Genomic DNA, 23,116 nt, shown 5'->3' with positions numbered 1-23,116 from the left:
TGTTTTTGACACATTTGATAAATTATTAACACATTTAACACGTTTTTGACACGTTTAACACGTTTTTAACATGTTTAACATATTTTTCACGTTTTGGCATGTTTAACAAGTTTTTCACTTATTTGGCACGTTTAACACAATTTTGATACGTTTAACAAGTTTTTACGTTTTTGACACGTTTAACACATTAAACACGTTAAACATATTAAAATTATCAAAAACGTGTTAAATGTGCCAAAACGTGAAAAACGTGTTAAACGTACCAAAATGTAAAAAACGTGGTAAACGTGTCAAAATTTGTTAGATGTGCGAAAAATGTGTTAAACATGCCAAAAATATGTTTAACTTATCAAAACGTGTGAAAAACGTGTTAAATGTGCCAAAACGTGAAAAACGTATTAAATATATTAAAAATGTCAAAACGTGTTAAATATGCCAAAAACGTGAAAAACGTGCCAAAACGTGAAAACATGTTAAATGTGTCAAAATGTGTAAAACGTGTGAAAAACGTGTTAAACATGCCAAAAACGTGTTTAACGTGCCGAAAATGTGAAAAACATGTGAAACATGTGAAAAACGTGTTAAACATGTCAAAAATGTGCCAAAAACGTGAAAACGTGTTAAACTTGTCAAAACTTATGAAAAACATGTTAAACGTGTTGAAAATGTCAAAACGTGTTAAACATACCAAAAACGTGAAAAAGTGTTAAACGTGTAAAATGTGTTTTAAGTGTGAAAATGTGTTAAACATGTCAAAAACGTGTTTAAACGTGTCAATAATGTATTAAACGTGTAAAAACGTGTTAAACATGTTAAACATGTCAAAAACGTGTAAACGTGTTAAACATGTCAAAAATGTGTTAAACATGTCAAAAACGTATTAAACGTGCCAAAAACGTCAAAATATATTTAAGAAGTTAATATTTTGAACCGATATTTTATTTTACAATCATAGGAATTGGAATTGAATTACAATTATATTATTTTTCCAAACATAAGAATTGGAATTGAATTACAATTCTATAATTTTTCCAAACATAGGAATTGAATTGTAATTCAATGCCAATTCTCATGGAATTGGAATTAGAATTCCAATGCCAATTCCAATTCCCCCTCATCAAACACATCCTTAGAGTTTTTGCATTGTACATGTGTGTTGGGATGTTCCAAAGCTTAAACCATATCTGGGTTCTTTCCTTTAGTTTTCTTAGCAGGTTCAATTCTTCAGATCATCTCTCTAGCTTCATATAGTTGGATCTAATATAAGTATGTCCATACTTCAAAATATCATCCAAGTTTTATCCCTTCTTCAACTGCAGAAAAATAGAGATCATGTATGTTTACAGAAACTTTCTCCAGTTTCTTATGTTCCCATTATTTCATTAAGGCTTATTTGGTGACTGAGAAGGATACTATGTTCTTCCCTCTGTAGTTTACAACCACTATATTTTCCATTCCTTAACACATTTTCCTCTACTTCAGTTGGAAATTTAATTTCAAAAGGAGAATTGAGTATCTCCACTTCTGTTTTAACATCGCCTAAGTAGATTTTTCCTTAATAAGCATGATCCAACAAATTAGACTGGACAACAAGGAGGTGGTGAAAGGCTCATTTGAGCCATCTACAGCACACAAACTTCAGAGGCTCTTCTAGGTTTAAGTCACTATCTGAAGTTGTTTTTGCATTAAACCTTAATGATTTGTTTTCATATGCTCTAACTAAAAAGTAGACACTCTTGTTTCATTAATTTTTGTTATACTTATTCTGGGCCATCTACGGCACCAAAATTGATAATTTTTCCAAACATATCATCATTAATTCAAGAATTGAGTACAACACCAACTATGGGAGAAGTTCAAGTATACTTCAACCAAATGAAATCAATAACACTGAAGTTTCTCAAAATAAGGAGGTGATTGAACCTGATAAGGTGGATGAACTTGATAATGCTATGAAAAATGAGAACAACCCATATGATACGAAGAAAAGGAAGCGTATATCTAAAGTTTGGGATGACTTATAGACGGGAAGACAAAGGCTGAATGTATTCATTGTAAACATCAGTTGACATATGGTAAGTCGAGTTCTGCGACACATTTGACTAAGCATAGTCGAAATTGTATAAGGATGATGATGAAAGAGAACGGGCAATCAAATCTAAGTATCATCACAACCTTATCGGAGACAAAAACTATTAATGTGGTGAAAAGTTTTAAATACAATCACAAAAAGATTAGGAAGATTCTTTCACGCATGATTATTGTTCATGAACTTTCATTCTCTTTCGTAGAGTATGAATTGTTTAACTTATTGATGAGGACTATTACTCCACATTATCAAAAATTAGTCGGGATATTACAATGAAAGATTTCTTAACTACTTATGAGATGGAGAAGAAAATACTTCAGCAACATTGAAGAATGTAAACAGGATAAGTGTCACTACTGATTTGTGGAAGTCTGATCATAAAGTTTCATATGTGTTTGTGACTTATTTACAAAAAGTAAGTAAATCAATATCTTATTCTCTAAAATATAATTTTATATGCAAAGGATAATTCAGAAATCTTATTATAGTGAGTGTGGATGGAAGGAGATCTTATCCAGGCATTTTCAATCAAATGTAGATAGTAACGATAATATACATACTGTAACATACAACTTGATAAGAATATAATCGAAAAACACAAACGCATGAATAGAAAATTAAAAGATAATTAAATATAGTTCTCCAAACATCATTTCAAATCAACCCTAACATGAATGAATCTATACAGAGAAAAAATCCAAGACAAAAAATAGCACTTACACGAGAACTAGTGGATAAGAAGATCGACGAAATGCGGAAGTTGTCGTTGAAGCGGCCTATAACACGATCAAATTCCTAAGAAGTAAAGAAAATTGTACTTGAAGGACTAAGAAGAAAAGAAAAATAGTAAACAAAAAATTGTTCAAACATAACTTATTGCAAATTCATTTATCGAAATCATCATATTCTGGGTTATGCACTGAAAAAAATATTTGACGTAAACTATATTATTTGGGTAAGATTTATTATTTAATAATCTAAATATTATAAAATAATTAAACTAACAATCAAAATAAAATATTATTTGAATGAATTCATTGCATTAAATAAATTATATTTATCAAATAATTGATAATATATTTTAATTAATTTATATTATAAATAAAAAACTATTTAATTATTTAGATTATAATAATATAAATTTTCTATAAAAAAAATATTATTAATAGAAATAAATAAATAATAATAATTAGGCTATTATATTAATTATATAACTTTGTAAACAAATAATATTACTATTAATTAAGCAAAATATCAAATAGTTTAGTAAATTTATAAAATAAGGCTATAAGAAAACAATTTATCTTAAATTGTTGTCGTGTGTGAATTGTCGTATGCGATAATAGTTCGAATTAAGGGACTTATTATCTTATTATCACTTTATCAATTCTCAAACTTAGCGAATAAGTAAACGTAAATGGGATAGATGCTCCATTTATCTAGTTGTTGTATCTTTTATGCAAATATTTTTTTAAGGTAACTTCATTATTATTAATTTTAAAATAGTGGTGAAAAATGTATAATTAAAATAAGAAATAAAATATTTTTTAATTGTATCTTTTATGCAAATAATTTGTTTAGGTAACTTCATTATTATTAATTTTAAAATAGTGGTGAAATGTTTAATTAAAATAAGAAATAAAATATTTTTTATTTCAATATATAGTAAAAAATCTAATTTATAGAATTAACAAAATATACAAAATTAGCTGGCACATTTAATTATTTTTTTATAGAGTTTCCAAATCTTCAATATTTAAATCTATAAATAGATTTCTCTAATTCATTCATACACACTCCATCCTAGTATAGATGAAATAGCGGCAAATGATGAAGGTTGAATGCTCAAGTTGGTTGAGAAATTGTTTTAGGTTGAGAAGCAACGTGGAAAGGTGTTAAATCAAGTCAAGCAAGACATGATTTATCTCTTTTCCACGTTACTTCACCTCCTCAACAAGAAAGCCTCGTCAGAGATGATGAACTAAACAATCGGCTGACTATTTCATCTACACTGGGATGACAGTAGAGTAACACTTTGTTCTCTTGAGAAAATATTATAAGCTCGTTAAATTTCTTGAAAATCTCACTTTTTTTTATTTAGAGAATTTTATCTTAAGATTACTCTCATTCTCTCGTTCTTTATTTTGGTCATGATGATTCTTTGATGTATTTGTTTTGGTCCCGCGATTATGTAAGGATGAAACACCTCAGATATCATATGTTAGGAAGAGATTAAATGTTTATTTTTGTTTAGATTAGAATGGTTTATTTATAGAATTAACTAAACAAAATCCGAACATTGGGCGGCGGCAATATACTAATCAAATTCTAGATAGCAATAATTTTTATTTTTATTTTTTTGATCCAAAATTTATTTTTTTTATTATAAATTATAAAATAAGTAATTATATTTCTTAATTTTATTATACATTAATGGTAAAAAAAATTACAAGTTATATTAAAAATTTATAAAAATAAAATACAATAATAACTAAAATTGTTTTAGACAATATAATTGTTTCATCGTTAGAAACTAGCATGATACTTCTAACTATGATCTTTACTCTAATTTTAACTTAAATAAGAATTGAATTCGTGAAATGATCTATTTATTAAGTTTAGTGGGTTAAATTCCAATTCATATAAGAATAGTGATTTCTAAACCAAGAATTCATGAAAATCACAAGCAAAGACTTAGAAACTTCAGATATTGGACATAGGTACACTATGAATATAATGAAGGAAAGAAATTTAATTAATGGACATCTAAATTTGTTTTTAAATTCATGAATTAAATGTTTTATTATATATTACAAAATAAAAAATATTTATATGTCCTAATTTGACTATATATTAATAGAAATATTATGACCACTTATTTTAATAATTAAATATATTATTTATATACTTTACATGTAATTAGTTGTTAAATTTTTAAAAATAATGTAATAATTATCTTTGTTTTATTTATTTTTTCACAAAATTTAGTATAAATATTTTTTGTATATAACATTGGCTCATAAATTGGTTATGGGGATAACATCATATATTCCTAATCAATTTATGAGTCAGTGTTATATATAAAAAAATTATTCCCATTTAAATTTTGTGAAAAATAAATAAAATAAATATATAATTTTTACATTATTTTTAAAATTTAACAACTAATTAAAAGTAATTAAAGTATGTAAATAATCTTTTTAAATAGAACTATAAATATTTAATTATTAAAATATAAGTGGTCATAATATTTTTATTAATGTATAGTCAAATTAGGACATATAAATATAATGTAGTAAACATTTTATTCATGAATTTAGAAACAAATTTAGATGTCCATTAATTAAATTTTTTTCATTATATTCATAATGCGCATGAAGACTTTCTTGTGATGATCATGAAGTCTTGGTTTAGAAATCACTATTCTTATATAATATAGAGTTTGAATTTAACCCTACATTTAATACTGATATTTAAGAGATAATTTCACGAATTCAATTCTTATTTAATTCTCATTTAAAACGAACGTGAAGATCATATGTAGAGGTGTCAGACTAGTTTCTAACCGGCGGATGAAACAATTGTCTAAAAACTATTTAGCTATTGTTGTATTTTATTTTATTTTTGTAATTCTTTCTTATTTTTTGAACTTTTTTCATTTATGCATTTGTTGTTGTGCATAAACTATTTTAATTTTATTAAATATAATTAAAAAATAAATTACGCAATAGTAAAGTTATACTAGTAATGCAAATAAACATTTTAGGTGACACCATTAATATTTATTTTTAATATAACTTATAAAATTGTTACCATTAATGTATAATAAAACTAAAAAATATAATTAATTATTTATAATTTATAGTACAGAAAATAATTTTTAGATCGGGAAAATAAAAATAAAAATGATAGCCAACTAGATTTTGATTAGTATATTGTCACCTAAATTGCGAATTTTGTTTACTTTAATCTATAAATAAACTCTTCAAATCTAAGTAAACATAAATTTTTTATCTCTTCATTACATATTATATCTCATGTGTTTCATCATTATCTACTTGACATGATTTATCTCCTTTGCATAACTTTATCTTTCAATTCCCTAATGTGCGATGATCGATAAGCCTCAATCATTTGTTGAGTTTCACAGGAAAGCCCGGTCGGAGAGGATGAACCAAACAATCGACCAACTATTTCATCTACACTGGGATGATGACACTTTGGTTGCTGGAGAAAATACTAGCAGGAACATCTCAGCCCCACACAGTATAAAAAAAATTATGTTTACATAGATTTGAAGAATTTATTTATAGATTAAAGTAAACAAAATTTGCAATTTAGGTGACAATATACTAATCAAATTCTAGTTGGCTATCATTTTTTTTCCTGATCTAAAAATTATTTTCTGTACTATAAATTATAAATAATTAATTATATTTTTTAGTTTTATTATACATTAATGGTAACAATTTTATAAGTTATATTAAAAATAAATATTAATGGTGTCACCTAAAATGTTTATTTGCATTACTAGTATAACTTTACTATTGCGTAATTTATTTTTTAATTATATTTAATAAAACTAAAATCGTACAACAACAAATGCATAAATGAAAAAAGTTCAAAAAATAAGAAAGAATTACAAAAATAAAATAAAATAAAACAATAGCTAAATAATTTTTAGACAATTGTTTCATCATCCGGTTGGAAACTAGTCTGATACCTTTATATATATATATGATCTTTATGTCAACTTAAATCGTTTTAAATGAGAATTAAATAAGAATTGAATTCATAAAATTATGGTGAGAGAGATCAAATGAGAGACATTTTAAGATGTTCAAGTGGATGATAATCAATCTCCTCGATCATTTGATCTCTCACACCATCTTTGGTCTCTCCCAGCTCACTTGACTTGATTTAATACATTTCCACGTTGCTTCTCAAACCTCTTGTGATTTCTCAACAAACTTGAGCATTCAATTCACTAGTTTGCCTTCACCATTTGTCGTTATTTCATCTACACAGGGATGAAGAGTGTATGAATGAATTAGAGAAAATCTATTTATAGATTTCAAATTTGAAAATTTAGAAATTCTATAAAAAAAAAAATGGGCCAACTAATTTTTGTATATTTTATTAATTCTATAAATTAGTTTTTTTTAATATATATATATATATATTGAAATTAGAAATATTTTATTTCTTATTTTTATTATACATTTCTCACCACTATTTTAAAATTAATAATAATGAAGTTACCTTAACAAGTTATTTACTCGAAATATACCACTCAGATGATTCAAGTATCTATCCGCTAAGTTAAAAAAATTATAAAGAGATAATAATGTAATAGTTCTTTTTGTTAGATCTAATGTCGCATACGACTTCGCATACGAAAACAAAATTCGATTAAGATAAATAGTTTTTTTATAATCTTAGTTTATAAATTTAGTATAGAGAACTATTTGACTTTTTTTTAATTAATAGTAATATTCTTTTTTTACAAAATTATATAATTAATATATATAGCCTAATTATTATTTATTTATTTATTTTTAATAATATTTTTTATTATTATAATCTAAATAATTAATGAGATTTTGATTTATAATATTAAATTAATAAAAATATACTATGTAATCATTTTATCCAAATAATGTAGTTTACACCAAATAATTTTTTCTCTCTAAATAATCTTATGAACAAATTGCAAAAACAACAATAATATTTTGCGTTTCCTGCGCATTATATTATTGTAAAAGTGAGAAATAAAGTTAGAGTTCTTCATATTTTCTCAATCAATTGAGTAATTCTCAGGATTCTTCATCTCAGTTTAGGTAGTCTCAGACTTTAAAAACTATTTATAGTGTATTGATTCAAAATCATACATTTTTTTTAACTAATCAGTTGTAAAGAACTCAAATTTCTACATAATATGTTATGTTTTCTTTTCTTTCTCACGTTGAAAGAAATCGATCTTCTTCAGGTGGAAGACTTGTTCTGCGAACAAACTGGACTATGAATAGAATCAGCAGTGGGTGATTCCAACACAAAAGGAGTTCCTTGTTTGATCTTTAGGATTATATAAAAAAAAACTGAAATATTTTATCTATGTAAAAGTGGTTTATTTAATGGTTTGTTGCTTTACATAAGTGTTTCCTTCTTCTGTTGATCTTTCTTGAAATTGCTTCTTAGTTTTTTTTTGGAAATTCTCATGAAGAAAGGTGGTCTTGGCCGTTCTGGTTCGCTAGTGTTCGGCTTGACCATTGTCTTGTCTTGTCTACTCTAATAGTTCAATTGCGAAGATTCTTGTTAACATTTTTTTTAAAGCTATTTGAAATAGTATATGAAATGATTCATTTTGGATAAATTCCCAATTCCAAAGTTTTAAAACAACTCATGAAGTAAGATCTTTAAAAGTAAACATAACATGACTTCAAATTTGAGGCATTGGAGAGTGGAAACATCTTGTTGAGCTCTTTAAAACAATATACAACTTGTTTTATTTGAAATATTTAGATATTTTCTCTTCATTAATAAAATCATCAATCAAATCTTTGTGAATGTAGTGAGCTGATGAAAGATAATTGTCAAAATAATTAAAAGCAAACATATTTGTGACATGAAGGCATAATGAATCTCGTCTCAATAATATGAGTTATCCCTTATTTTAATTATGCATACATTTTTCTTTTCTCGAACATTGGCTCGAGGTTTTTTTTATAAGAGATAAGTGTGTCTTTAAACGAGGGTTTTTTTTATAAGAGGTAAGTGTGTCTTAATTTGTTAAGTTAGATATTGAAAATACATATGTTCACGTGAATTGAGAATTATTAATTGATGTCATTAATAGAATGAAAATTGAATAACTGAATTGAATGTATTAGATTATGTGTTTTGACCACCAAATTTTTTGTGATTATGAATGGAAGTTCTAAAGAAATTTTGAAAACTCAAGGGGCATTAGATAGGGCGACCCATTGTCTTATTTTTGTTCGTCATTTTTCATGGAAGTTCTTTCTAAAATGTTTATGTTCGCAAAACAAATTAATCATGTTAGAGGTGGGGATTGTGGGGGAAAATGATAACTCATTTTATCCTTACTGAATCTTCTCTTTTATAACTGTACATTGTGGATGATAAATATCACAACTTAAATGCCAAACATTTGCGTGATATTATTTAGTTATTCAGGCATGCTCTATGCTGCAGATGAACCTTGGTAAGTTAAATATTTTTTTCTCAATTTTGAAAACTCAAGGGACATCACATAGGTTTTGTTCGTCATTTTTCATGGAAGTTCTTCCTAAAATGTTTGTGTTTGCATAACAAATTAATCTCATTAGAGGAGTGGATTGTGGGGGAAATGATAACTCATTTTGTCCATACTCAATCTTCTCTTCTTTAACTATACGTTGTGCATGATAAATATCACACCAGAAATGTCAAACATTTGTGTAATATTATTTGGTTATTCAGGAATGCTCTATACTGCAGATGAATCTTGGTAAGTTTAATATTTTTTTCTCAATTTTAAAAACTCAAGGGGCATCAGATAAGGTGACTCATTGTCTTCATTTTTGTTCATCATTTTTCATGGAAGTTCATTCTAAAATGTTTGTATTCACAGAACAAATTAATTTTATTAGAGGAGTAGATTGTAGGGAAATGATAACTCATTTTTGTCCTTACTCAATCTTCTCTTTTTTAACTATAGGTGGTGCATGATAAATTTCACAGCAGAAATGTCAAACATCTGCGTGATATTATTTGGTTATACAGGCATGCTCTATACTGTAGATGAATCTTGGTAAGTTTAATATTTTTTTAATTTTAAAAACTCAAGAGCATAAGATAGGGTGACCCATTGTCTTCATATTTGTTCGTATTTTTCATGGAAGTAATTTCTAAAATGTTTGTGTTCGCAGAACAAATTAATCTCGTTAGAAGAATGGATTGTGGAGAAATGATAACTCATTTTTTCCTTACTTTATCTTCTCTTTTCTAACTATATGTTGTGGATGATAAATGTCATGTAAATGTCAAACATCCGCGTGATATTATTTGATTATTCAGGCATGCTCTATACTGCATATAAATCTTGGTAAGTTTAATATTTTTCTCAATTTTGAAAACTAAAGAGGCATCAAATAAGGTGACCCATTTTCTTCATTTTTGTTCGTCATTTTATTGGAAGTTCTTTCTAAATTGTTTGTCTTTACAGAACAAATTAATCTTATTAGAGGAGTGTATTGTGGGGAAATGATAACGCATTTTGTCCTTACTCAATCTTCTCTTATCTAATTATACGTTATGTCAAACATCTGCGTGATATTATTTGGTTATTTAGGCATGCGCTATACTGCTGATATTATTTTGTTATTTAGGCATGCGCTATACTCCTAATGAATCTTGGTAAGTTTAATATTTTTCACAATTTTGAAAACTCAAAGAGCATCAGATATGGTGACCCATTGTCTTCGTTTTTCTCGTCATTTTTTATGGAAGTTCTTTCTAAATGTTTGTGTTCGCATAACAAATTAATCTCATTAAAAGAGTGGACGGTGGGGAAATGATAACTCATTTTGTCCTTACTCAATCTTCTCTTTTCTAGCTATATGTTGTGCATGATAATTGTCACAGCAAAAATGTCACATCTGCGTGATATTATTTTTTTTTCAATACTGCAGATTAATCTTGGTAAGTTTAATATTTTTTTCTCAATTTTGAACACTCAAGGGGCATCTTATAGGGTGACCCATTTTCTTCAATTTTGTTCGTCATTTTTCATGGAAGTTCTTTCTAAAATATTTATGTTTAAAGAACTAAATAATCTTGTTAGAGGAGTGGATTGTGGGGAAATGATAACTCATTTTGTCCTTACTCAATCTTCTCTTTTCTAACTATGTGTTGTGCATGATAAATGTCACAACAGAAATTTCAAAATTTTGTGTGATATTATTTGGTTATTCAGGCATGCTCTATACTACAGATGAATCTTGGTAAGTTTAATATTTTTTTCTCAATTTTAAAAACTCAAGGGGTATCAGATAAGGTGACTCATTGTCTTCATTTTTGTTCGTCATTTTTCATGGAAGTTCTTTCTAAAATGTTTGTATTCGCATAACAATTAATCTCGGTAGAGGAGTTGATTGTGTGAAAATAATAACTCATTTTATCTTTACTCAATCTTCTCTTTTTTAACTATACATTGTGCATGATAAATGCCACAAAAGATATGTCAAACATCTCTGTGATATTATTTGGTTATTCAGACATGCTCCATACTGTAGATGATTCTTGAGAAGTTTAATATTTTTTCTCAATTTTGAAAACTCAAGGGGCATGAGATAGGGTGACGCATTGTCTTCATTTTTGTTCTTCATTTTTCATGGAAGTTCTTTCTAAAATGTTTATGCTCGCGGAATAAATTAACTTCGTTAAAGGAGTGGAATGTGGGGAAATGATAACTCATTTTGTCCTTACTAAATCTTCTCTTTTCTAACTATACATTGTGCATGATAAATGTCACATCAGAAATTTCAAATATCTGCGTGATATTATTTGGTTATACAGGCATGCTCTATAGTGCAGATCAATCTGGGTAATTATAATATTTTTTTCTCAATTTTGAAAACTCATGGGGGCATCAGATAGGGTGACTTGATACATTGTCTTCATTTTAGTTCGTATTTTTCATGTAAATTCTTTCTAAAATGTTATTGTTCGCAGAACAAATTGATCTCGTTAGAGGAGTGTATTGTGGGGAAATGATAACTCGTTTTTTCCTTATTTAATCTCATTTTTTCTAATTATACGTTGTGCATGATAAATGTCAGAGCAAAACTGTCAAACATCAGCGTGATATTATTTTGTTATTGAGGCATGCTCTATACTATAGATGAATCTTGGTAAGTTTAATATTTTTTTCCCAATTTTGAAAACTCAAGGGGCGTCGGGTAGGGTGACTCATTTTATTCATTTTTGTTCGTCATTTTTCATGGAAGTTCTTTCTTAAATGTTTGTGTTTGCAGAACAAATTAATCTCATTAGATGAGTGGATTGTGGGAAATGATAACTCATTTGTCCTTACTCAATCTTCTCTTTTCTAACTATAGGTTGTTCATGATAAATGTCACAGAAAAAATGTCAAACATTTGTCTGATATTATTTAGTTATTCAGGCATGTTCTATACTAAATATGAATTTTGGTAAGTTTAATATTTTTTCTCAATTTTGAAACTCAAGAGGCATCAGATATGATGACCCATTGTCTTCATTTTTTTCAGTCATTTTCCATGTAAGTTTTTTCTAAAATATTTGTGTTCGCATAACAAATTAATCTCGTTAGAGGAGTGGATTGTGGGGAAATGATAACTCATTTTGTCCTTGCTCAATCTTCTATTTTCTAACTATACGTTGTGCTTGATAAATGTCACAACAGAAATGTCAAACGTTATTCAGACATGCTTCATATTGTAGATGAATCTTTGTAAGTTTAATATATTTTATCAATTTTGAAACTCAAGGAGCATCAGATAGAGTGACCCATTGTCTTCATTTTTGTTCATCATTTTCATGGAAGTTCTTTCTAAAATGTTTGTGTTCGCAGAACAAATTAATCTCGTTAGAGGAGTGGATTGTGGGGAATTGATAACTCATTTTTGTCCTTACTCAATCTTCTATTTTCTAACTATACGTTGTGCATGATAAATGTCACAGCAAAAATGTCAAACATCTGCGTGATATTATTTGGTTATTTAGGCATGCTCTATACTGCAGATGAATTTTGGTAAGTTTAATAATTTTTTCTCAGACTTTAGACTTTGTTTCTGCTAGGGGAAACGAATATGACATGTATTATGAGATGCAGAATTAGAACATCTTTTTATCTTAATATTCCTTTCGGTGCTAAAGTTGTTTCAAATCCTTTTAAACATATTATCTCTAAAATATAAATAAAATTACATATATCAAAGAGAAAAATTATATCGAAATGGGGTCAATTGATACTAATCAAGAGTGCATTTAACTCTATTGTCCACTTTTATGATGTTTCTCTTTCTTATTCCTACGTGTAGATTCTCTGAGTCCTTCTTTGATCATTGGTCAGCTGAGTTAAAGATAATAAGGGACTTGGGAATAAGAGACTGATAGGATGATCCATGTAAGTATGGACAAAATTAGTTTGGATGGTTCACTAAAAATAGCACCCGACCCACTAGCTGTATCATTTGTGGGACATTTTTGCTATGTGAAATTCTTTTCGTAAGCAGTGCAAATTCTCGTTAGGTGACGGTTCATCGATTAGTTTCTGGGATGATATTTGGTGCAGTGTCAAAAAATTTGTCTGGTCATTCTCCCCTTGTTTCGGTCGCAATTTGTATACAATATTTCGGTATAGGAGATATTTGACTAATGATAAAATAGTATTTCCAGTAAAATCAAATACACGATAAGAATTAATGTTAACAATGGATGATTGAAAAAAGTAAAAGGTTTGATCATAAACCAAAAGACATAAAAATGAGAATCACTTTATTAATTAAAATATTCCATTGAAAATTCAAACTACACCCTTCTTCTATAAGAGCATTGAAAATTCAAACTACACCCTTCTAAGAGCATAATACAGAAACAAATCTACTAAAACTAAATAAAATAAAAATAACAAAACTATTGGAACATAACTAGTTCAACTTATTCAACTAAATCATTCCTCTCTTAATATCCTCATTTCTTCTTAGGATTGAGAATATACATTTTTACGTCGTGAGGATTTACTTCGGCTTTAATCAAATTCTTCAAAGTTGTTGTCGTGTGCTGCATTTTACATCAAGACAAAACAAATATGAGTATAAATCGGTCGTAAGAAACGTTATATCAACACTAGAAAATTAATTAATTTCTAACCTCCCATAAATCTCGTGCTTCTACTACAGTATTTGGTCGAATACCAATATCAGACCAATATGCAGTAATTGTATCCTTTTTAGATCCTCTATTCCACAAGGCAACAACATATCTTTTACCACTTATAGGTCCTGCCCAAACCTAAAAGTAAATGTATAAAAAAATTAGTTTTGGACAAATAATATTTTTTTAATTTAGAAAACTAACATGATTTTACAGCTATAAGTAGTTAGATTAATAAATATAATTAATATGAATGTTACCTCTAAATCTCCATTTTGCACCATCTTCCTACCTTGTACACCAAGTTTATCTATAAATAAAAGTAATATTATTAGAATAGGAGAGAATAAAAATCAAGATAAAATATATTTGACTATAAATGAATTTAATATCAATGAAGTATAATTATTGTATTGTGTTTAAATAATTAAAATAATAAATATTTTATATAATTAAACTATTTTTCATACCTTGATTGACTGCAATAACTTCTGTATTGCTCAATAATGTCTTTGTATCATTGGTCATTGAACGGATATCACAACCGATTATAAGAGGAGCCTGTAGTATATCCACAATTTATATATTTATTTATTTTGAATAATTTATAATCCATTGTTTACTAATTTTTTATATTAATATTTTGCTAAAGTTTTTGTTTTACCTTTGCCATAGCCCAAATACTATAATGGGATCTATATTCTGCTGTTGTCATATTTCCATTTCCAACCTCTAACATATCAGGATCTATACAAAAAAAAATACAATTAAAAATTGAAAATAAGAAATCAAACATTAGAATGGTCAATGAATTACCATTCCACCCTCCTGGTCCAGCATATGCTGCCCATTGGTCATTTGAATCAGCATTAGCAATAACACTAGCCAAAGAACAAAGTAATTCAATTTATCAATATTTATGTTTTATTTATTGCTAAAAATTGTAATTAAATATTAAATAAAATAATGGATATGATATATGTTACCTATCAAAAGAATCTCTAATATCACTTGTGGTTCTCCAACTGTTTCCAAGAGGATGACCCCAAGTTGATACATTTTCTTGTCCCCTAATATATATCAATTTATATAATTAATAAATTATTTAATTAAAATTTTGAATTTTTATTAAAATATCATTATAAACAATTTATAAAGTCATTTAACTTACCATTCACATAATGAGAAAAATATTTTTCTTCCTGAATCCAACAAAGCTCTAGACATTATAGGGTACCTATAAATATGAATCACAAATTAATTAAAAGTATTGAAAATTAGTATAAAATGTTAAGAAATTAGAATTTAACAAAAATATTTTTAAAAAAAACAAATTAGGGTAAATGGAAATTTTTATTGTCTCAATTTATAAGTGATAACTTTAATTGAGGGATAAAAAATTTTGAATTTAATTCATAATACAAATATTATAATTTAAAAAAGTTATGCTAAATAAAATTTTAATAAATAATGCATATATAATCAATGAGTTTTATAAAAAAAACAAATATTATTTTTATAAAATACCTCTTCACAAAAAAAAAGTAATAAGAAATAATATATATAATATTAAAAATATTAACCTCTCTCTTGCAGGTGTGCCATCAGTATAACAATTGTCATACTTTACATAATCAATTCCCTATAAAATACCAAAAAAACAAATTAATATTATTTTTAAAAAATTAAATAAATAAATGAAATAAAGCCAATATAATTATGTTAATTTGATCTATACCCATTTAGCAAATGTATAAGCATCATTTTCTTCGTATCCAAGGGATCCTGGCATCTGTTTGCTACATGTAAAAGTTCTATAAAAATATAAAAATAAATTAATTAGAATTTCATATTAATTGAATTTATTGTATTATGAGAATTATTTGATAATATTTTTTACCCAGCACTAGAGTATATTCCCAACTTCAATCCTTTACTGTGTATATAATCAGCCAATGATTTCATTCCAGAAGGAAATTTAATAGCTTTAGCAACCAAGTAACCCTAAATGACCAATGTATGTTCCAAAAACAATTATTACATTATAAGATTGAAGTAAATTATTAAAATACAAAAATAAGAATAATAATGATTGAATTTAAATACTACCTCTTGATCTCTTCTTTGTTCAGCCCAACAATCATCTAAAACAAACATATATATATAAAAAAAAGTTAGTTATTAAAGTTTTTTTATTATATGAAATTTGATAAACTTACCAATATTGACATATGTATAACCGAGCTTTGAAAGTCCCGACGACACTAATGCATCAGCTAATAAAAGAAATAAAATTTATTAGAACAAAATATCTTAATAAAATGAAGTTATTTGAAAACTAATATATTTTGTCATAATCAAGTACAATAACAATCATAATTACAATTACTTTTAAAAATTATTAATTTAGAGATGTGATTGAATTAAAATGAAACTTCTTTAATTAAAAATAAATAAATAAAATGTTTTTGTAATACATTTTTAGATCAAACTACATAAAATTATTTTGATCAACTTTTACCTGTTTCCTTGATAAGTGTTTCATTCACGTCACATTGGAAACGATTCCATGTATTAAAACTGACAATCAAATGAAAAAAATGTATTAGTAGAAATCATGTATAGAAAAAAATAATTATCAAAATGAAGTGAGAGCTAAAACTCACCCCATTTGAGGAGTGCGAGACATATCGTTATCGATGAGATTTCTTCTAGCATGAGGCCACATGGCGTGATCAAACTCCGGCTCAGAAATCAATACTTTTGTCCTTGCATCGACAAATACATTAGTGATCGAAAATATTGTTAAGAACAAGATCCATAAAGATGCCATGATTTTGAAATGAAGAAATGTGATAGAATAATGCAAGTGTGATAAATGATAACTGATGATGAGCTTTTATAAGAAGAGATTAAGGATAAGTACTAAATTTTATGGAAAGAATAAGTAATAATTAATCATTTTAACTTAGTCAAATATTTAAACATCTAAATAACTATATCCTTATTTTTCTCTTGAATATTTTCAGTTTTTAAAAGTTCTTGTTTTTTTAATCTATATAATTAATTGATTATAGATGTATTTGAAAAAAAAAATAACAAGGTTAAAATAACATGTCTATTTTCTATTTCCTATAAAGTTTGTAAAAACTCATTCCTCTTATACTCTATATCTAGATAAACAAAATAATTTATTTTATTTTATTTTTATTTTGTTTATATAATTTATTACTTTATATTATAAATATGATAATATCAAATTCAACTTTATTACCAAATAAAATAAAATGTAATCAAAGTATGAAACAGAAAAGAGAATTAGTAGCTTTTGACTAAACTAATGAAAAAGACTATGTAAATTATAATGAATAAATACATTGTAGTTTTAACCACTTTTACGGAATATTTAATCAATGTGTGGTAACTATGTACAAATCACACCAAGTCAATATTAGTTAAATTGTTTTTGTTAATAATTATGGTTAATCAAGAAAATAGTATTTTATTTTAGTTGTGTGTGTACATATTACTATATGAATAGATTAATTGAGTATAATTTGGTGAATCCCTAAGATCTAATTATTATTTTATAAATGGTATAAAATATAAATGATTTTTTTTTTTAATAAGAAGTTTTTTATCTAGCTAGACTTCAAGTGAAATGAATCATGTAAATGTGGAATATTTCCATTTTAAATTTTGTAACTCTCTTTATCCAACTAACTTCTTTGAATAAATGTCAAAATAATTTGTTATGATTTATTAAGTTGGTTAACAATTAATTTTGTAAGGTATCTGCTAGTAGCATGATGTAGCAATAAATGGGTTAATTAATATTTATTATAAATTTAAGATAGAATTTGTACCTTGAGATACTTAATTACCTGAAATATTAAAATTGGTGATATATAGTTTCTAAAGAAACGTTATCATAACTAGGAATATCCTGGTTTCAGGGTAGAAAGGAAAAAAATATAAACAAAATTTTAGGACTTTAATCATTTTATAATATAATCTATTGCAAAAATAAATAAATTAGATACTATGAATTCATAAATAATAATAAAAAATTAGTCCAGACTTTTTTTTTAAAAGATCACAAGAATATGTTTATTTTATTTTTTGGAGACCCACTAACTTCCATTAAAAGTGTATATGTTGTGAAATTATAAAATACCAAAAATATAATAGGTTATAAAATTGTAATTTTTAAGATCACCACGTATAGACAGAAAATTAATTTTAAAAAAAATTTAATAACATTATGCTATGTGTCCCGACAATTACCACCTTCAAGACGATAAACATAACTCTAAACTTTAAAAATTATTTTACCCCAAGTCCATTTTGCACCATCTTACTCGTCATCCTTATTAAAGTGCATTAATCGTCATATTATTTACCATATTCTACTTCCCTTTAAGTATTTCACTTCAATCGTCTGTCACAATCTTCTCATATATATATAACAATTATTCTTTCATATAAAAAGGAAATTGCACTGAAAGAGATTTAAACATTGGTCTTTAGTATTACATATGAATGCTTTAATTATAAACCATTTTTAAATTCTTGGTTTTTAATTTTGTGTATGAATATATAAATTAATATGACCTGTGAGTTGACATGGATATTGACCTACGGATTATCCATGTCTATTTACATTCACATAAAGATCCAAATTAATGATGATGCGGGACTCAATAACCAATAATTGGTAATGTGATAAATTAAACAAACAAAATGTCATATATTTTTGCATTATGTGTATACTTGAGTATCACTGATTCATTAATGAGTGATATTAAATTTATCAAAATTTAACTCTTAACTAATATTTACTCACATATAACATTATAATTTAAAAATAAAAAATCTAAACTGTTCTCCTTAATATTGAAGAACATTTAAATAATTAGTTCTAAGTTCATCTATTAGAATGTTTCAAAAGTATTGACCATGGTTATCAGGTTATATGAAATATTTAGATCTCAAATCTGTAAATCATGATGATTTACCTCTAGAAACCTTATTGTTAATTGATGATTATGTATGAAGAGATGAAAACACTTGAAAATCTGCAAAATTTTCACTGCCAAAATCATCATTTTTATGTAATTATGTAATGTGTCAGAGTAAAACATCTATTCAATTGTGAATTTTGCTGTTGCTACTGGATTGAGTTTATTAGCATTTTCAGAGTTGTTTCCTAACCTAACCTTGTGTGTATTTTATGAGAAATTGATAGGATTCCTATCAAAGATGAAGGCTTTCTCAAAATTTTGTGTAATGTGAATTATGCTTGAACTTTTTCATTTTGATTTTTTGTCCAGATCTTTGGTTGCTTGCAGTTACTTTTACTTTGATTATATTATATTATAATTCTCCATAGATATGTTAGTTATCTATTCATTTAGATTTGGATGGTAAATTGAACTTCATTCCATTTTATTTCTAGCATTATAAAAGCAGTATCATGTTGTAAATAAACTCTTATTATTAGTTAGGTCATTGAACTAATAGAAGTCTGATTTAGTTTGCACTTACTTGTTAAGCACATCATGTATACTTCTTTTTTAAAGAATAATTAACTTACTCTGTTGCTTATCCATTCTTATAATTAGAAAAAAGAGGAAACAATTAATTATATGTTGGCCAACAGATTATCGATTAAATCCTTGTGAGTTTGTTTTGAAGTGAAAAATATGTCTTAATCTTTCTGTTTGTCGTGTGTCAATTTGTCTAGTTGAGAAATGTCATTTTGTGGGATTATCCAACATGTTTTCAAGTGAAGAGAGCTGGGAAATGTTGATTGTACGCCCTAATTTGTTATGCAGGGAGACCATCTTTCTCCTTTGATGAACAAGGTGAAGTATTATAAGTCTTCAAGAGAAAATGTCTTACATGTTGAATCTGAGGAGTGTGGCAATTATATTTTTATCTTACATGTATTTTTGCAAAGCATGCATTATATTTGTGTTACGAAACATTTACTCCTCGATCTGGCTACAAATAATTCAAGGTCGACGATGAATGCATGAATTCCTGATGAATTCAGTTGTTTAAATCTAGTATTGAAAGATGTCATGTATGTTCCATGTTGTTTCCTTTTATTATAAGTTGTTAATTTGTCAATGGTGATTTAGATATGACTAAGAGTTTCTTCGTTTATGAAAATAAACATTTTTGTGCCAACTGAAAACAACACGTTTTACAGAATTCAGTAGTAATGTGATACTAATTAATGTTGTTACAGAATATATCTTTCCTTAGGATTGATTTTTTTCTACTTTGCTAAACTATTTTACTGTCTTATGATTGAATATTCCAACTCATGTTGTTAGAATTTTTTCAAATTACTGCGCGCTCCAAATTACAATTAAATCTAAGAATATTATTTTGTAACTTAATAATAATGTTTTGACTAATCATTGATCTTTTGACTTTCTTAGAGATAATGTCATCTTCTCATCTGAAGATAATGAAATTTAACTTAATATTTTGGAAATCAAACTCAACTTACTTAAGTAAGTTGATATTTCATTTCCTTATAAATACAATATTTATAATTAATTCAATAACTTGTAAATTGTTTTATATTTTTGATAGTTTTGAACCTGATATTACGATAAAGTTGAATACGATGATAACACCTTGTTGGCAGAGAGATTCATACATTAATTGGAAAATAGTGTCAAAAGAAGTAATAAATTTATGGTGAAGTGAATTTAACGTAAGTTAATTGAATTTAGGTTACTGGCATTTGTGATAATTACCTTAATAAAAAAAAATACATTTTATTTTTCAAACAATCTAAATCATCTTGGTAAGTTATTCTATAACCAACTTCGATCAAGTTTAATAATTCATATGGTTGAATGTTTATTTTTCTTAAGATTTTTCTCCAATTATTTTTATGACAGGTGAAATTGAAATACAATCAAAATCAAATCAAAATCAAATGGCAGAGATCCGCAAAATATTCAAAAGAAAAATGTGGACGAAAAAATAATGAATGTTGTATATGATGCAAGAAAAAAGCAACACAAAGCTATGGTTTATTAACTCCGATAATTAAGAGATAATGCAAATGATTTTTGTCAGTCTCAAGTAGAAGAAGAAAATTGAAAAAGCAAAAAAAAAAATTCAGGAAACGAATTCTTAACATTTATGGCCTCCATATATTGTGGAGACTCCATAACTATTCAAATATATAATAAAGGATCGGTAAATCAGTTTTTTTTTTTAATCATTTTTTTTGTGAGAAATTTTTGTTAGATGATAAACTGCTATAATTTAGTTTCTATTTGATTAGTTAGTATGCAAAAATATGGTTGGTTATATTTTAGTCATAGTTATATATTTGTTTCTTATGCTTTATTAATTGTCAAATTGTTGAACCTGCTAAAGTATTGTATGTTTATACTCCTCGGTTTTATAATATCCGTTCAACAATCGATTATAATTATCAGTTTTCGTGTTTAAATTCCCTTCAAACATATTATGAATTGATTTGGAGGAGTCAATGGTAGGGATTTTCCCAATTTGTGGGATATTTACATGTATATAATCTTTAAAAAGAAACCATACAATTAAAAGAAGATGAAATGTTGAATATGAGTCAACAAATCACCATCTGGTGGAACAATTGTGTTGAAAATAAAATGCATTGACGAAGGAGTTATAATTCATTATGTGATTACTTTACCAATACCATTTTCTACTTTGTGAATTGAAAGGAAATAATTAATTGGTATGATGTAACTAAATGACTTTATATATTATATCTTTTTTTAGCAGCCTCGATTGTATTTTACTACTATTTATTTCAATTTGTGTAGAGTGATATGATAGACTTATATAGTTGTGTTGTTCATTATTAGTAGTACAATGCCTAAAAGCACTTATAATGCATTTGTGTGTGCAAAGATATACATGAGACCCTCAATAAATGAGTTGGAGCAAATTAGTTGGAACAGAGAATTATGAGTTAAAATCAGAGTAGAGACTAACCTTCATTTTTTTGAAAGAGTTATTTTTTTTTTGGAAAACGGTTTAACACCATTTCATTAAAAAACTCAAAAGTGGAAAGGGTCAATAATCAAAACTTGACAAATCCTAGTTTTGATTGTAAGATAACAAACAAAAGACCCAAAAGTTTTTGAATGATGGCAGTCAAATCACATTACAAAAAACAGATTGATATAAACAAAGACTACAATCTAGCTATCCCAACCTATGTTGTCTCCATATCCGCATTTTGACCATGTTGCCTTCTTCCACGTCCCAATCTTCTTGCGTTCTTCATGAAGGGAGATTGAATTGAAGTAGATGGTGATGTTTGTCGGCTCTTATTGTTTAATCTTCCTCTATATGAACTCGTACTAACATAATAAAATGTATTCTTTTTCATGATTTTAGTGTTATTTTCACTACTTTTCTCTGCTTCAGTTTTTCGTGTTTGAGAATCAACAACCTTAGTTTCCTCGTTGTTTTTCTCCTCTGTTGTATCTTTTCTTTCATCTTCTGCCACTTCCTCTTCCTTGCCTTTAGGTTTATCTTCTTCAGAATCTCATGTTTCATCAATTTCATTGATTTCTTCATTATCTGATTCGACCTTGCTTTCTTTCTCTACATCGTTACTTTCTTTCTTCTCTGATTTTTCCTTGATTTCTTCCTCTATATTTTTTCTTTGTTGATTTTCCTTAACTTCCCCAATATGCTATTTGATCATTTATTCTTCCGTTTCATTTTTTTGTTTCTCTTCATCTTGGGCTTTTAGGATTTTATGTTATTCCTCAGATGTTTTTGCACATTTAGTGCTAACATGTTGAAAAGTATTATAGAAAACACATCTGTCTGGCCTCCATTCATATGAGATTTCCATTACTTTAGACTTTCCTTTCCTATCAACTACTGTCATGTTCTTTGACAGCGTACTTCGAGGATGCACTTCAATGCTTATTCTAGCAAAGGTAAGTTGTTCTCCTCCTTGTGTAATTGGGTCCATGTATAATGGTTTCCCCAATAAACTTGCAAAATCACTTAGAGCTTTTGCAGTGTACATGTGTGATGGGATGTTCCAAAGATTAAACCATATATGGGTTG

The 23,116-nt window shown here is 26.8% G+C and overlaps 1 pseudogene; it reads right to left on the bottom strand.

The window, feature by feature from the left end:
- Window positions 1-13,825: 13,825 nt before the first annotated feature.
- On the bottom strand, window positions 13,826-23,075 carry LOC124922039 (annotated as a pseudogene).
- Window positions 23,076-23,116: the final 41 nt, after the last annotated feature.

Source organism: Impatiens glandulifera, chromosome 1 (assembly GCF_907164915.1).
Source record: "Impatiens glandulifera chromosome 1, dImpGla2.1, whole genome shotgun sequence".
In the NCBI taxonomy this organism is placed as follows: Eukaryota; Viridiplantae; Streptophyta; class Magnoliopsida; order Ericales; family Balsaminaceae; genus Impatiens; species Impatiens glandulifera.
Note: the sequence above shows the minus strand (reverse complement) of the source record. Positions and strands in the feature narration are given on the sequence as shown.